Source organism: Cervus elaphus, chromosome 1 (genome assembly GCF_910594005.1).
Source record: "Cervus elaphus chromosome 1, mCerEla1.1, whole genome shotgun sequence".
Classification (NCBI taxonomy): Eukaryota; Metazoa; Chordata; class Mammalia; order Artiodactyla; family Cervidae; genus Cervus; species Cervus elaphus.
This window is the reverse complement of record NC_057815.1, coordinates 34,155,703-34,171,077: the sequence shown is the minus strand read 5'-3', so window position 1 is coordinate 34,171,077 and position 15,375 is coordinate 34,155,703.

The window sequence follows — 15,375 nt, the reverse complement described above, 5'->3', positions numbered from 1 at the left end:
GTCCTGGCAAGCAGTCAGTCCTTGCTCATGGAGGTTCTCCTGGACTGCTCTGCTCTAAGCCGTGACTCAGGCATTCAGGTACCTTTTATTTAATAGGCCTTTAATCATTTGGTACCTTTTCACGATCTTCTGCAGGATCTAGTAATTATAGTAAATTGCATACATTTTAGAAAGCCTATTAAAACAGAGCAGGATAAGGAGTATGCATGACTATGTTGGAGATACATATGGGGGCATAATTGCATTTAAATAGAGATGATCAGAGTGGATTTTGTTAGGAAGGTGACATTTGTGAAAAACATCAAAGAGTGTGGACGCGTGAGGATAAGTGAAGCAAGAGCATCCTTGGGGGAGAACAGCCAGTGCAAAGGCACTGAGGTGACAGCAAGTCCGGAGCACTCAGGGAGCAGCTGGTATGGACGGAATGCAGTGGTCGTGGGATGGGTGCAGAGGAGCCTGCTGAGAGATTAGAGATTAGAGATTAGAGGTTAGAGAGGTAATGCAGGGCCTGAGGTTACTACAATAATCCAGTCAGAGTTGGTGAAGGCTGGCTCTGTGGTGGTAGCAGTGGGAGTTGTGGAGGGGAGTGTAGTATAAAGCACTCAAAATTTAGATATGATTTGAAGGTAAAGCCAAAAGGATTTCTGGATTGATTTGAGAGATAAAGAAAGGGATTAGGGATGTTATTTAAGTAACACTCATGTAGCACTTACTCTGCCTAGGCATTTGACAAATACTAACTCATTTAATCCTCTCCCCATCCTCAAGAGATGTAATTATCTCATTTGTAAGATTAGTAAGCTGAAGCACAGAGACCTTAACTAAAGTAATTTGCCCAAGGCCACACAGATAGTGTCATACATAGGATTTGAACAAGCAAGCTCCAGAATCTATGATCTTAACCATCATTACTTGGCCCTTCTTGTGGGGATTCTGACAATTCCTGAGAATGTCAATTCCAGCTAAACCTTGAGGCACTAGGGAAATCATGACAGTGTGAATCTCTTCATCTGCTGGGTCCATGAAAGATTTAGGCCAACATTACATTTATCACCCGACTTCCAGAGGTCCTCACAGTGTGGGGTGTGGTAGGCCACACTGGCATTTTGGGTTCTTAGGAATGGGTCCCACCTCAGAGCCAGTCTTCAGTAATCCCAGAAAAGTTTGGGTATTTCCATTTCCATAGTGCACAGTCACCTGGTAAGTAAGTTACCACTTTCCCTTTGGGGAAGACTAGAAGGAAGATTTGTGGTACTTCTGGCACCCAGCCCTTCCTTAAAGGGATCTATGACATTTCACTAGGACCTCTCTTGGGAAAAGAAAGAAAAACTCTTACTTTACAGAAATTAGATGTAAAATCTGAGCTTCTGGGGCTTGAGCAAGTCCCAAATGGATGGATGTTTCTGACTGAGATGGGAAACATTATGGGTGATCCAAATCTGATGGTGCCAAAGAGATCATGAGTTCTGTTTGGGGAATATTAATTCTGAGATGCTTTTTAGACAGTCAAATAGAGTAGATGGTTGAATGGATGAGAGAGGATTTCAGAGGAGAGATCCAGCATGGAAGTACCACTCTGGTAGTCATCAGTATAGAGACGGTATATAACACCAGGAGGTCTCAAGAGAGTGTGGCGAAATAAGAGGTCCAAGAACTGAGCACTGGGCTTGGAGAGGAGGATAAAGCAGTAAGGGAGGCGGCCAGTGCACAGCCATGAATTCTAAGTGAAGAAAGTATTTCCGAGAAATTGAATGTTATCAGCTCTGTGAAATGTTGCTGTTATGCCAAGGGGGATGAGGATTGAGCACTGACCATTGGATTCAGCAACATGGAGATCATTGATGAGCTTGGAAAGCAGTTTGGGGAGGGGTGATGGCAAAAGCCTAATTAGAGTGTAGTAACAAAATTGAATGAAGAAATAGTGAATAGTCAAATATCTCAAGAAGTCTTGCTGAAAAGGAGAACAGAGAAATGGGCAGTAGCTGAAGGGGGAAGTACAGTCCAGAGAGGACATTTTTATAAGATGATAAAGATAAAACTATGTGTGTGTGTTGGAAATGATCCAACCAACAGACAAGGAAAAATTGATGATACAGGACAGGGAAGGGAACGTTCCCAGAGTGATGTGTCTGAACAGGCCAAAGGCTGTCTAATTACAAATGTCAATGAAACCACAAGCTCTTAGCCACAGAGAGTCACTCTAATTCCCCACTCTTTTGCTTCTGTTTTTCCCCTGCTAGGTCTTCATTGCCACATCTTTGTAAGTCATGTGTCCTTGTGAACCACTGTACAGAGGGACCTCCACTCTTAGTCTTAAGTTTGCATCAATGCAGACACATTTATATTTGAGACTTCACAGCATGCAGTCTGAGAATGCCATTTACCATGACTCCAGGCATAAGGAAGTGGGTGGGAGGGGACAACACTGAGTTTTAAGACCTAGAGAATATTTGGTTCCATTTCTCACAGCACATTGCTCATGTCCTCTACCTTCATACTCATTTATCTTGTCCCTGAAAATGTACATAATATTTCACTGGGAGGGACCACAGTTTCTATCTTCCATTTAAAGCACCACTATGGAGCCTTTGGCCAGCTGTCCCTTGATTTTCACTGTAGTCATCTGCCTTTTAGTACCCTTGATGCTTATTCATTTTATGTTTTTTTTTCTGTCAGATTATCTATTAATCTACTTTAAATACTACACTGTTAACAGTTATTTAATCCTCTAGTTATTCCATTTAGAAATCAAGACCATGCCAGGTAGCTTTTAAGAAAATTAAAAATTAAAAAATAAAAAATTTAAAAAAATTAAAAAATTAAAAAATGGAACCACAAGTAATTACAAAACCTAATTCTGTTTTTCTTTTTTTTCCAAAGCAAACATTTCTTTTTCAGTATTTTCTGTAATATCATGCAAAAATAGATTCCTGGTGGACATAAAGTTGAAATATTCCAACTGTGGCATGATAGTGCAATTGTCTGAGGCTTTATGAAAGAGAAAGACTATTGACTCTGAAAAATTATTTCCCACTGGCTCTTCTCTGCTGTTATTCTGATTATTCAATCTCCTTGTGAGTCTAATTCTTAATTTAGTAGCTTCTAAATTCAAAGCACAGTATATTTTGTGCATAAGGCTTAAGTCACTGAGGGAGGTAGCACTAACCAAGGATCATTGGAGGGAAATTAGGATGCTGTCATACAGATCCCCTGTGCTTGCTGTCTGCTTGCCCTGGGCAGAGAGGCTGAGAGTATTATAAATAGTTAGTATAAGAAGCTATTGTTGGAACCAGAATTTTGGTTTAACCAGATGTTTTTGTAGGTAGGTTTATTTATTTTTATTTTTTGGTAGGTAGTTTTGATTTCACCTATTTCTTGTGTGATTAGATAAAATTCTTAACTTCCTGGATCTCAACTATTTCTTTTGTAAAATGTGGGTAAAACTGATCTTGATGGACTAGTGTGAAGACTTAGTGAGATATTATAAAACAGGGCGTAGTTATAAGTCAGTGCTCAGTAACGATAGCTGCTATCACCAGCACAGTCACCAAAACCAACACCATCACCACGGCCGTCACCACCATCTTCATCATGGTCACCCTCATCTTTCAACCATTAGTTCATAGATGCTGTCCTCTGTGAAGGCCTCCTTGACTCTAGGCAGCATTAGATATTCCCTTTCACGCATCCTTTAAGCATTTTATACACCCAGCACTCATTGCATTATATTGTCTTTGTTCCTTTTCATGTCAGTTCTCTAAGGGACTGAGCCACTTACAGATGGTAATCTTGTCTTATTAGTCATTAATTCTCTAGTATCTAGCATCTAACATGCCAAAGAACGTTCAAACTACCACACAATTGCACACATCTCACACGTTAGCAAAGCAATGCTCAAAATTCTTCAAGCCAGTCTTCAACAGTATGTGAACCAAGATCTTCCAGATGTTCAAGCTGGATTTAGAAAAGGCAGAGGAACCAGAGATCAAATTGCCAACATCTGTTGGATCATAGAAAAAGCAAGAGAATTCCAGAAAAACATCTGCTTCATTGACTATACTAAAACCTTTGACTGTGTGGATCACAACAAACTCTGGAAAATTCTTAAAGAGATGGGAATACCAGACTACCTGACCTGCCTCTTGAGAAACCTATATGCAGATTAAGAAGCAACAGTTAGAACCGGACATGGAACAACAGACTGGTTCTAAATTGGGGAAAGAGTATGTTAAGGCTATATATTGTAACCTTGCTCATTTAACTTATGTGCAATGTATATCATGTAAAAGGCAGGGTTGGATTAAGCACAAGCTGGAATCAGGATTACTGGGAGAAATATCAGTAACCTCAGACATACAGATAACACCACCTTTACGGCAGAAAGTGAAGAGGAACTGAAGAGCTTCTAGATGAAGGTGAAAGAGGAGAGTGAAAAAACTGGCTTCAAACTCAACATTCAAAAAATGAAGATCACAGCATCCGGTCCCATCACATCATGGCAAATAGATGGGGAAACAGTGGAAACAGTGACAGACTTTGTTTTCTTGGGCTCCAAAAATCACTGCAGATGGTGACTGCAGCCATGAAATTGAAAGATGTTTTCTCCTTGGAAGAAAAGCTATGACAAACCTAGAAAACATATTAAAAATCAGAGACATTTCTTTGCCAACAAAGATCTGTATAGTCAAAGCTATAGTTTTTCCTGTTCATGTATAGTTATGAGAGCTGGACTATAAAAAAGGCTGAGCACCAAAGAATTGATATTTTTGAACTGTGATGCTGGAGAAGACTCTTGAGAGTTCCTTGGACAGCAAGGAGATCAAACCAGTCAATTTTAAAGGAAATCAACAATGAATTTTCATTGGAAGGACTGATGCTGAAGCTGAAGCTCCAATACTTTGGTTACCTGATGTGAAGAGTCGACTCATTGGAAAAGACCCTGATGCTAGGAAATATTGAAGGCAGGAGGAGAAGGGGATGACAGAGGACGAAATGGTTGGATGGCACCACCGACTCAATGGACATGAGTTTGAGTAAGCTCTGGGAAATGGTGATGGACAGGGAAGCCTGGTGTGTTGTGGTCCATGGGGTCACAAAGAGTCAGACACGGTTGAGCTACTGAACAACACTGGACTTGTCACCTAAGATTGGTTCATTAAATGTATACTGAATGGCTTCAGAAATAAAATAAACTTTTACTTGGGCATAAAGTTGGCATTCACCATATATCTGAAAAAATAAGATGAAAATGATAGACCCAAGTCTGGGAGACTGAATATAAGTTTAACAATTGTAAATATGGAGATTTAATAGGATTATATAATTTTGTAAACTCTACATGCAATTATAGTAAATTGGGACTGATTTAAACATCAACATACAAGGTAAATTTATGCTCATTTACAGCACTTGAAATATTAATTTGTTATTTTATGTAATTTCAAAAATAGTAGTTTTTTTTTTTTTTTTAAGATGGATTTTGGATCAAGAATGCAAACCCTGATCATAATATTATTTGTCTGAGAGACTGCAACTGATTTAAACTTTTTGCTTCGTCACAAGGTTTTTTTTTTTTTTTTGTGTGTGTGTGTGTGATAAAAATGGAGTCTGCCTTGACTTTCATTATGTTTAGAGTCATCATTGAAGAGTTACCATCTCTGCAAAATCTGAGGCAAGTATGCGAGGCACCATTTTGAATCTGTTTCCTTATAGCACTCTCTGGTCACTCTCAACAAATTTTCATCTCCTTCTCACCTTCTGAAGGCTGAAAGCTGATACCAGCAGCTGGGGCTGGGAGGATCGTTCACCTGGTATTTCAGTAATTTCTGTTGTTTTGGCAGAATTAACTGGAAATATCTAAATGGTTGGAAGGTTTGACACATATTGCACTTGTTACAGAAACTCAGATAAATGGGATGCCTGGGCTCAAATTTGCTTGGATAGCATTTTAAAAGTAATCAAAGATAGTCTTGAGCTTTGGAGACCCAAGTACATTGTGACTTGGGAGGCCATCACTAGCAGAAAGAACATGGGCTTAGGAGTCAAAGAGGTCTGCCAACATAAACTCAGTTCTGCTACTGCAGTATCCATGTTCTAAGCCTTTATTTCCTGATCTTGTATCTAGAGGTGTGTGTGTGCACTCAGTTGTGCCTGACTCTTTGGGACCCCATGGACTCTAGTCCACCGGGCTTCCCTGTCCATGAAATTTTCCAGGCAAGAATACTGGAGTGAGTTGCCATTTTTTTCTCCAGGGTCTTCCTGAATGAAGGATGGAACCCACCGCGCATGTATGTCCTGCATTACTAGGTGGATTCTTTACCAGCTGAGCCAAGAGGGAAGTCCCTGTATCTAGGTCATATATTATCTGTGTGTAAGGATTTCTGGTGATAAATATATATGATGATATCCATAAAATGTCTAGCATAGTTTCTGGCCTATTCATTGTTTAATTTCAATATAAAAGGAAGAGGCTGGGGGAAATAAAAGAAAGAAAAAAGGGAACCTACAGATCAAAAAAGATTTAGAGTACATGTCAACTAATTGTAATATACAGAGTTTATTGGGGTTCCCATTTGAACTACTAGAAAAATATATTGGGAAGTTCAAATGTTGAGTGGACATTCAATGATATTAAGGAGTTATTTATTTTTTAAGATGTGATAATGGTATATTCATGTTTCATAAAAGAAGTTCCTAGCTTTTAGAGATACACACTGAAATATTTATGAATAAAACAAAAATTGTTTATAAACATTTCCATGATAAAGAGTTGTACCTATATACTGCTGTTTTTTTTTAAAAAATTCAAGCCTGTATATATAGATGCAAATAAAATTTTGCAAGCAAATAAAATATTTCTGCACACGTGCACTGGGGCAAATTAAATGCCAGGCAAAGTTCAGACACATGTGCTCTCTTTCTACTCTCGCTGGCATTAATACTTAGGTGGGAAGAAGTCACATTGTGCTGAGGTGTTTTCTGTGCGTATTTTTGGTGCTTTTTGTATATTATGAGTGCTGACATTATGAAATAAATGCTTTCGATTCTTAAATATTACAATTCATATTTAAAATAAAAATTACCACTCAGTTCAGTTCAGTTCAGTTGCTCAGGCGTGTCAGACTTTTTGCGACCTCATGGACTGCAGCACACCAGGCCTCCCTGCCCATCACCAACTCCCGGAGTTTACTCAAACTCATGCCCATTGAGTCGGTGATGCCATCCAACCCTCTCATTCTCTGTCGTCCCCTTCTCCTCCTGCCCTCAATCTTTCCCAACATCAGGGTCTTTTCTAATAAGTCAATTCTTCTAATCAGGTGGTCAAAGTATTGGTGTTTCAGCTTCAACATCAGTCCTTCCAATGAATATTCAGGACTGATTTCCTTTAGGATGGACTGGTTGGATCTCCTTGCAGTCCAAGGGACTCTCAAAAGTCTTTTCCAACACCACAGTTCAAAAGCATCAATTCTTTGGTCTCAACTTTCTTTATAGTCCAACTCTCACAACCATGCATGACTACGGGAAAAACAGCCTTCACTAGATGGACCTTTGTTGGCAAAGTAATGTCTCTGCTTTTTAATATGCTGTCTAGGTTGGTCATAACTTTCCTTCCAAGGAGTAAGTGTCTTTTAATTTCATGGCTGCAGTCACCATCTGCAGTGATTTTGGAGCCCCAAAAATAAAGTCTTTCACTGTTTCTACTGTTTATCCATCTATTTGCCATGAAGTGATGGGACCGGATGCCTTGATCTTAGTTTTCTGAATGTTGAGCTTTAAGCCAACTTTTTCACTTTCCTCTTTTACTTTCATCAAGAGGCTCTTTAGTTCTTCTTCACTTTCTGCCATAAGGGTGGTGTCATCTGCATATTTGAGGTTATTGATATTTATCCCAGCAATCTTGAGTCCAGCTTGTGCTTCCTCCAGCCCAGCGTTTCTCATAATGTACTCTGCATATAAGTTAAATAAGCAGGGTGACAGTACACAGCCTTGACTGACTCCTTTCTGTATTTGGAACCAGTCTGTTGTTCCATGTCCAGTTCTAACTCTTGCTTCCTGACCTGCATACAGATTTCTCAAGAGGCAGGTCAGATGGTCTGGTATTCCCATCTCTTTCAGAATTTTCCACAGTGGTAATTTTCCACAGTGGTAATTTTCCAGAAAAATTACCACTATTCCTCTTAATCCTCTAGATTTAATTTTAGACCATCCTGAGATTGCAAGGTGAGCTGTCAACAAATAAATGCATTTTGAAAACTACTTGTCTGCAGAAGTCATGATCTTATTTCTTCTGTGTGATCAGAACAAAAGAAATAATGTGAATACTAAGTTTGATGTAAATCAAAACTCAAATACAAGAGTTTGTGTTTACCCGTGTATTATTCTCACTGACTGACTATAATAATGAGTTATACCCTTCAGGGAAAAACTGTCTAGCAGGAGAGGAACAGGCAAAAACAAGGTTTGACTCCTGTGTAAAATAATCTCACTAAGTTATCTTTCCCAAACGTCAAGGATAACTGAGGTTGGAGTCACTCCTGCCTGCTCTCCTGTTAGCACTGACGACCACACCTTATATTTTAGAAAAGTCATGTTAATGTACGCTTTTCTCTCTGTTTTCTGTGCTGATGTCAAATAACTCCTCATCAACCTCAGTTTCATCTCTTTATCTCCAGTTTCAGAGGTAGATGGTCTCTTTTTGAAAGAAAAAAAAAAAAATTTTTTTTTTTTTTACATTATGGTAAAATACATATAATGTAAAACTTATGTCTTAACTATTTTTGAATGTACAGCTCTATAGTGTTAAGTATATTCACAGAAGTCTTTTTTCATCTTGTAATACTGAAATTTTTTACTCATTAAACAACTCCTCATTTCCTGAAGGAATAGTTCAAACTTACTTTCCTGGCTTTCTTACCTCTTCCCCATCCATTACAACCAAGATCCTTTTTGTTTACTTCTCTGAGGTCTGCAAGGGACTTCCATTTCACACTCCACCCCAGCCATAATAATAATGCTCTCCTGGCGCCTCTCCTGCCTCACTGAAGTTTCCTTCTTTAGCTGCTAAGTGTTGCTAAATGTTTCATTGTTATTTGTTGGGTTCTTTCTGCCCTTGGCTTTCTACACCCATTTTGGATAGTCTCACTCACCCACTCCAATGACTTCAATTTTGAAGTTTTCCACATCTATACAAACCTCCAACCCTGGCCTCTTGCCTGAGCTTTAGGCTTAGCAAGATTTATTTTATTGTTACTCTGTGTCAGGATCTCTTATAGCACTAAATTTTCAGAGCTGAGAAAGACAGGGACAAGCTAGGCTGCTGCAAAAGAAGCTCCGCTTATTATAATGATATCTTACTTAAAAAAAAATTTATATTGTAAAAGCATTCATTCTTTTCTTGGCTTCTGTGAGGCTACAGTATCTTTTTCAAACTATAGTTGCATCTCCTTCTCAGCCGGTTCTTGGGTAACATCCTCTCCTCCAGTTACACCATCTCTTTGTTGTCCCAGCCAGTCCCAGAGCTTTAGAAACATTGCATGGGGGTGACTTTCAAATCTTTATCTATAGCTCTGACCTCTCCTTGGAACTCCAGCCATGTACATCCATTTGCCAACTTGTCATCTCCACTTGGATGTAATGGTTCTTTCACATTTAACATGGTCCCATAGAAATTCCCAGTTTTTTCTCTCTGACCTGCTCCTTTCTCAACAAACATTTCCAACATCCACCCACTGCACATGCTGAATGTTCATCAGTGTTCTTTGATGTCACTTTTCTTCGTGTTCCCCAGATTTAATTCACCCACCAAGACCTTTTTTTGAAACTTATGTTTGGTGGCTCAGATGGTAAAGCGTCTGCTTGCAATGCAGGAGACCTGGGTTTGATCCTTGGGTTGGGAAGATCCTCTGGGGAAGGAAATGGCAACCCACTCCAGTACTCTTAAAATCCCATGGACGGTGGAGCCTGGTAGGCTATAGTCCAGGGGTTCGCAGAGTCTGACACGAGTGAGCAACTTCACTTTCACTTTTTAAAGACTTTTTTAACTCTACACAAGCATGTCCCAGTTCCCTCTGCTTCTCCCCATTTCTCCTGCCATGAACCTAGTTCACCCTGATCCCTCCCATGATGATACCTACTATAGCTTTCCAACTTTCTTCGACTTCTGCTCTGGTCTACTTTCCACAAAGCAGCCTGTGATCACATAAAAATACATGCCAGACCATGTCACTTGTTTGCCTAAAAGCATGCAGTGACTCAGTTGTGTCCAGATCTTTGCAATTCGGTGGACTGTAGCCCACCAGACTCCTCTGTTCATGAAATTCTCCAGGCAAGTTCATGGGGTTGCAAAGAGTTGGACATAACTTAGCGACTAAGCAACAGCAATGCAGTGACTTCTTATGGACCTTAAAATAAAACCCAAATCTGTTGCCTCAGGCCACATAGCCTTTGAAATCTAGTCTGGGTCTACCTATTAAACTTAATTGCTTACCCTTCACCTTCTTGATCCTGTTCACTGGCCTTGTTTCCATTTCTTGAACTGGCTAAACTTTTGTCTTCTCGGCATCAGCGTTTCCTTAGTCTGAAATGCTTATCTCCCAATCATAGACTGACCGGCTTTCAGATTCTGCTCAGAGAGGTCTTTCTTTCTATGCAATTTAAAGTAGCCATCAGACAGTCTCTCTTATGTCAGCCTATTTTTCATTTTTACACAGTAGTTAACATTATCTTCTACTTTTCTTGTTTATCTCTTCACTTGTCTGGTTATTATCTGTTTGCCTCTGCTAAAATGCTCTGTGAGCCTAGATATCTTGTCTCTTTGGTTCATTCCTGTATTCCTAGAGCTTAGACAGTATCTGGCAGTTAAAAGCATATTTTTAAAATGCTTGAATGAATGCATAACATGTCTTCAGACATCAAACTTTCTAATTCAATCTCTAAACAGCTGCCAGAGTGAGTTGCCGAAAACACCTGTCTCACCAAGTCATTCCCTATTTGAAACACTGCAGAGATGCCACATTGGCCATTGGCAGGAGAATATAATCCAAAGTGCTCAATACAGCATACAAGACACCCCACAAGCTGGACTCTACTTGCTTCTCCCATATCATTTCTCACTAGCTCTGTGCCCGATGACCTGCAAGATGCCTAATGACTGGCATGTCCAAGGGGTCATACTGTTTCACGGTCCTGGGTCTTTGAACCACTTCATATCTGGACTGTTCTTTTTCCCCATTACTCCTTTCACTAAAATCCCTTTATTTACTCAGTTTTTAAGATACAGCTTAAGTCAGGAAGCTATTCTGATCCCCCTATTACCCCAAACTTCAATCTTTTCCTCTATCATTTATATTTGCCTCCATTATAGCTACTTAACTCTACTGTTTGCTGCATGCCTGTCTTTCCACTTGGACTATAAACTCCATGAGGGCAGGCTTAGTTTTATATGTCATATCATATTACATATCATAGTATGTACATAATTCTATTTCTGGATACTACTCATGGTTGGCAGTTGCATGTGTTAGTTGACTCACTGACTCACTGACTATATAAAAATGCAAGAAACTTGAAAATGCTTGACATCGTTTGCCACTGGGTTGACAGATGCTACTCATTATGTTGTGTTTATTGTAGCTCAGGCTATCATACTGAGCATGATAACTGAGATGAGTGAAGATGAATGTATTCAAACTCTTAAGAAAAATGTGCTCTGGAAGAACATGGTCAATTCATCACCTAAAACCAATTCTTAGATCATCACAGGGGAAATGAATGGGTCTGACAGGAATGGGAAACACTTAAGGAAAAGTTGATTAAAGAAGGCTTCACGAATGATTAATTATAGAGTTTAATATCGGTGGGAGAGAGTCTTACTGACATTTAAATAAATGCCAACAAAACAAGGTGCAAATTTGCCATAGCAAATAAAATATCATCAAGGTATTTGTTCTGAATCATAATTACATAAAAGTGGAAAGTGCAACTCTGAAATGTATGTTCATGTTAGGTGTGACTCATTGGCTGAAGTCTTACATTTTGGACACATATTTTTATGTGATAATTGCAAGTCCTGCTATGCAAAGGTGAGTGTACAACCTCTCCTTTCTCTGGCCTCCCAGCCCACCTGCAGTCTATCGCTTTCTGGTTTCCAGTTATCTCTATTTTAACTGACACCTTTTCACAAAGTCTCCAGTGACCTTCTGATGAACATATCCAATGGTCCCAGCTTACTTGAATCTATTTAATCTATTGATCGAATTACTATTTATTTACCAACCACACTGTATTCCTGTTAGGCACTGATTGGACATGTGGTAATAAAAAAAGGAAAGGCCCCTTCCCTCCCAAAACCAATCAAATAAACAAAGCAAAACCCACCAAGAAAATCCCCAAATGCATGCACGTGCACACACACACACATACACACACACACACACACACACACACACACAGAGGAAACAAAGATAAAATCAGAAACCAAGCCAAACAATGACAAACTAAACAACTAAACAGCAACAAACTAAACTGCGAAACAGACTTGTTTCCTGACCTCAAATATTCTAGTAGGAAAATTAAATAAATAAGCACAGAGATAAACATTTAATTAAATTGTGATGAGTGCTATGAAAAGTGAAGTACATGATGCTCTGAGAAATGATAACAAGGAACCCAGTTTGAATCAAGGATAAAGGCAGAGCCTCTGAAGAAGACATCTGAAGGAGGAGAAGGGAGAAAAAGTCCAAATGGAGAGAGAAAAATAAATAATAGTTTGGAAAACATGTTTGCTTGAACAACACATGAAGAATATGAATCCTGTTTGGCTAATCATTTCCCCCCAGCAACAGATTAAGAAGGAGAATTGTTCACTATCACAAATAAACTAAGCAGTCATGGGGGTAAATATGATAGAATCAAAGACAAAACATTCTGGAGCCATATTATAAAGCAGATAAGAGAGGGACTAGCTTGCAACATTTCTTTTTTTTTTTTTAGGTAATTCAGGAAAAAAGAAGAAAAAGCCAAATTGCTTAAGAATGTGGAGAGAATTATGCAGATACTCCAGCAGAAGGAAGGAAAGAAGTTAGGTCCCTGTTGAGACATTGATTCTTGCTACATTCCATCCAACATACCAGGGAATTTCTGGGAAGTTGTTTTCCCTTCTGACATATAGCAGACATCCCCTTAGTCCTTAATGGTACATAAATGTAGGGTACATCCAAGGCCTCAAGTTTGGGGAAGATGAAATCATTGGCTGAAAACTGTTTTCTACATCTAGGATTGCAAACAATAAGGATGAAAGAGAAACTGATAGTCTGCAGAAATGAAGCTTCCTTTGTGTGGTTAGTACATGTGATTAAAACAGGAACTGCAAAGTGTACTCACCACCCTGTTTGGAACTTTTCTGGATCTTTGGCACTTTCATTCCTTGTACAAAAACAGGGGGAAAGTCTTTCTTTCTCTTTTTAAAAATTAAAAAAAATTCCTAAGGTAATAATTCTCAACCTTGCCTACACATCAACTTTACCTTGGGTCACTTTGAAAACTCCATGTGCCTGTGAAGCACTTCGAGACTTCCTTATCAGTGTGTCTGGGATGGGTGTAGGGATCAGTTTAAAATATCTTCCCAATTGATCCCTATGTGCTCCCAAGTTTAAGATCTATTTTAGTAAGCCTTTATTTATCTTCTACCACTTTTTACTTTTAAAAATAATCCATTTTTTCTGAAAATTAAATAAACATTGAATAAACCAACCCGAAACTTAAATAAGCAGATATCTTAAAAAGGAGAAGCTTGGAAACTTCCAGTAGAATGTTTGCAGTCTTACTGTCCTGTCCTCAACAGCCTGCCTTGTAGGTGGTGATAAGTAGCTGGGCCACAGGTCCTGATAGGCAAGTCTGGCTTTGGCTGGAGAACCTGGTAGTTTCTCAAATATTCTCACTCACCCCAGCTTCTGCACGACTCTAGATGTCTACACCAGTTCTCTATCTAGTATCCTCTGCCTTTGACAGATCACATGTTCTCATCTGGCCTTCTGAAAATTGGGCCCCTGGAGTCATAGTGGCTTCCCTCACTTGCCATGATTTCCCTTCACTTTGCTCTCAGTTTCCTCTAGCAGATGCCAGCATAGGTACACAAGCCTTTGTCTGCAACCCTTGGGGCTGCATATGTCCTGTCTTAGGCTTTGGAAAGGTAGATTCTGCATTCCCTGTCTTACTGGTGTGGTGAAGCAGTACCCTGTAATCAAACACTTGCCTGTTTCTTCAGGAAACATGGGACTACTCCCAAGAAATAGGATGAATAATGACTGCAAACAGTCTCATGTCTGTTCAGTTCAAGTTTTGCCACCAAATAACTTTGCTAGAACTTTGTGAATAAAAACCTTTAGTTAGACCCAGAGAGCAAGGGAGACCTGTGGCAGCAGTATTATTTTAAAATTGTTTTGCAAGATTGCCTTTTTACTGACTTTACTGGTTTTTCTCATTGCTTAGAACAGAAACATTGTAACATGAAGTTGAATGCATTTCCATTGTTGGTTGCTTTCTGAGTGTTAATACTTTCCGTTTGGTCAAAATGGAAACCCCAGATAACCCTAGATTTTTTGTTGGGGGAGATTAAAACTAAAATAGATTGAACAAACAGACCTTTAGAAGCTGTTAGCATTGAACCCTGGTGACTCAAGCTCGGAAAAGGAAATAGCTGATTTAAACCTCAGGTGAGCCCTTTCACCCATGGTCATCTTTATAACTCTCTTCAGCCTTTAGACGTCTTTCCCTGCTCTAATCATAAGTTATTTAGTCTTCACAGTTGTAGTAGCTGAATTTCTGTTGTATTGGCCTTCCTCATATCTGTCAGGACATGGGTCCAGGGATTCCTGTGGGGGAGGCAGGCATGTTGTAGAGATAGAGCTGTTAAATATCATGTTACCTCATTGTTTTCATTGGCTGGTGAGGCCCAAGAGAGCGCTGAGTCATATGCATCTATTTTCCTATTAGATTAGCTACTCATTAAGAGTGGATTTTCCTCCTTGTGTGCCCCTTAGATCATGTGGTATAGATGGTAGGTGGTTTAAAAAATTCTAATTTTTAAAAATAGTTGATAGTAGAGTTTCCTTTGGGAATAAGTGGTCTTAAAGGAAGAAAATACCTTGGAGCAGCTGGGTATGAAAAAATAGGCCCACCGTAGAATGCAGAGGGTGAGGGCAGACTAAATGGAGACTAACTACTTTGTATTAAAAAAAAAACAAAACAAAAAACTGGTAGTCACTGGAGGGGACAGAAAGAGAATGGCTGAGCAGCCAAAAGACTTTCTAGAACAGAATGACTATTAATAGCAATTGTGATGGATCAGTAGTGTAATCCCCATCTATTACTTAATTT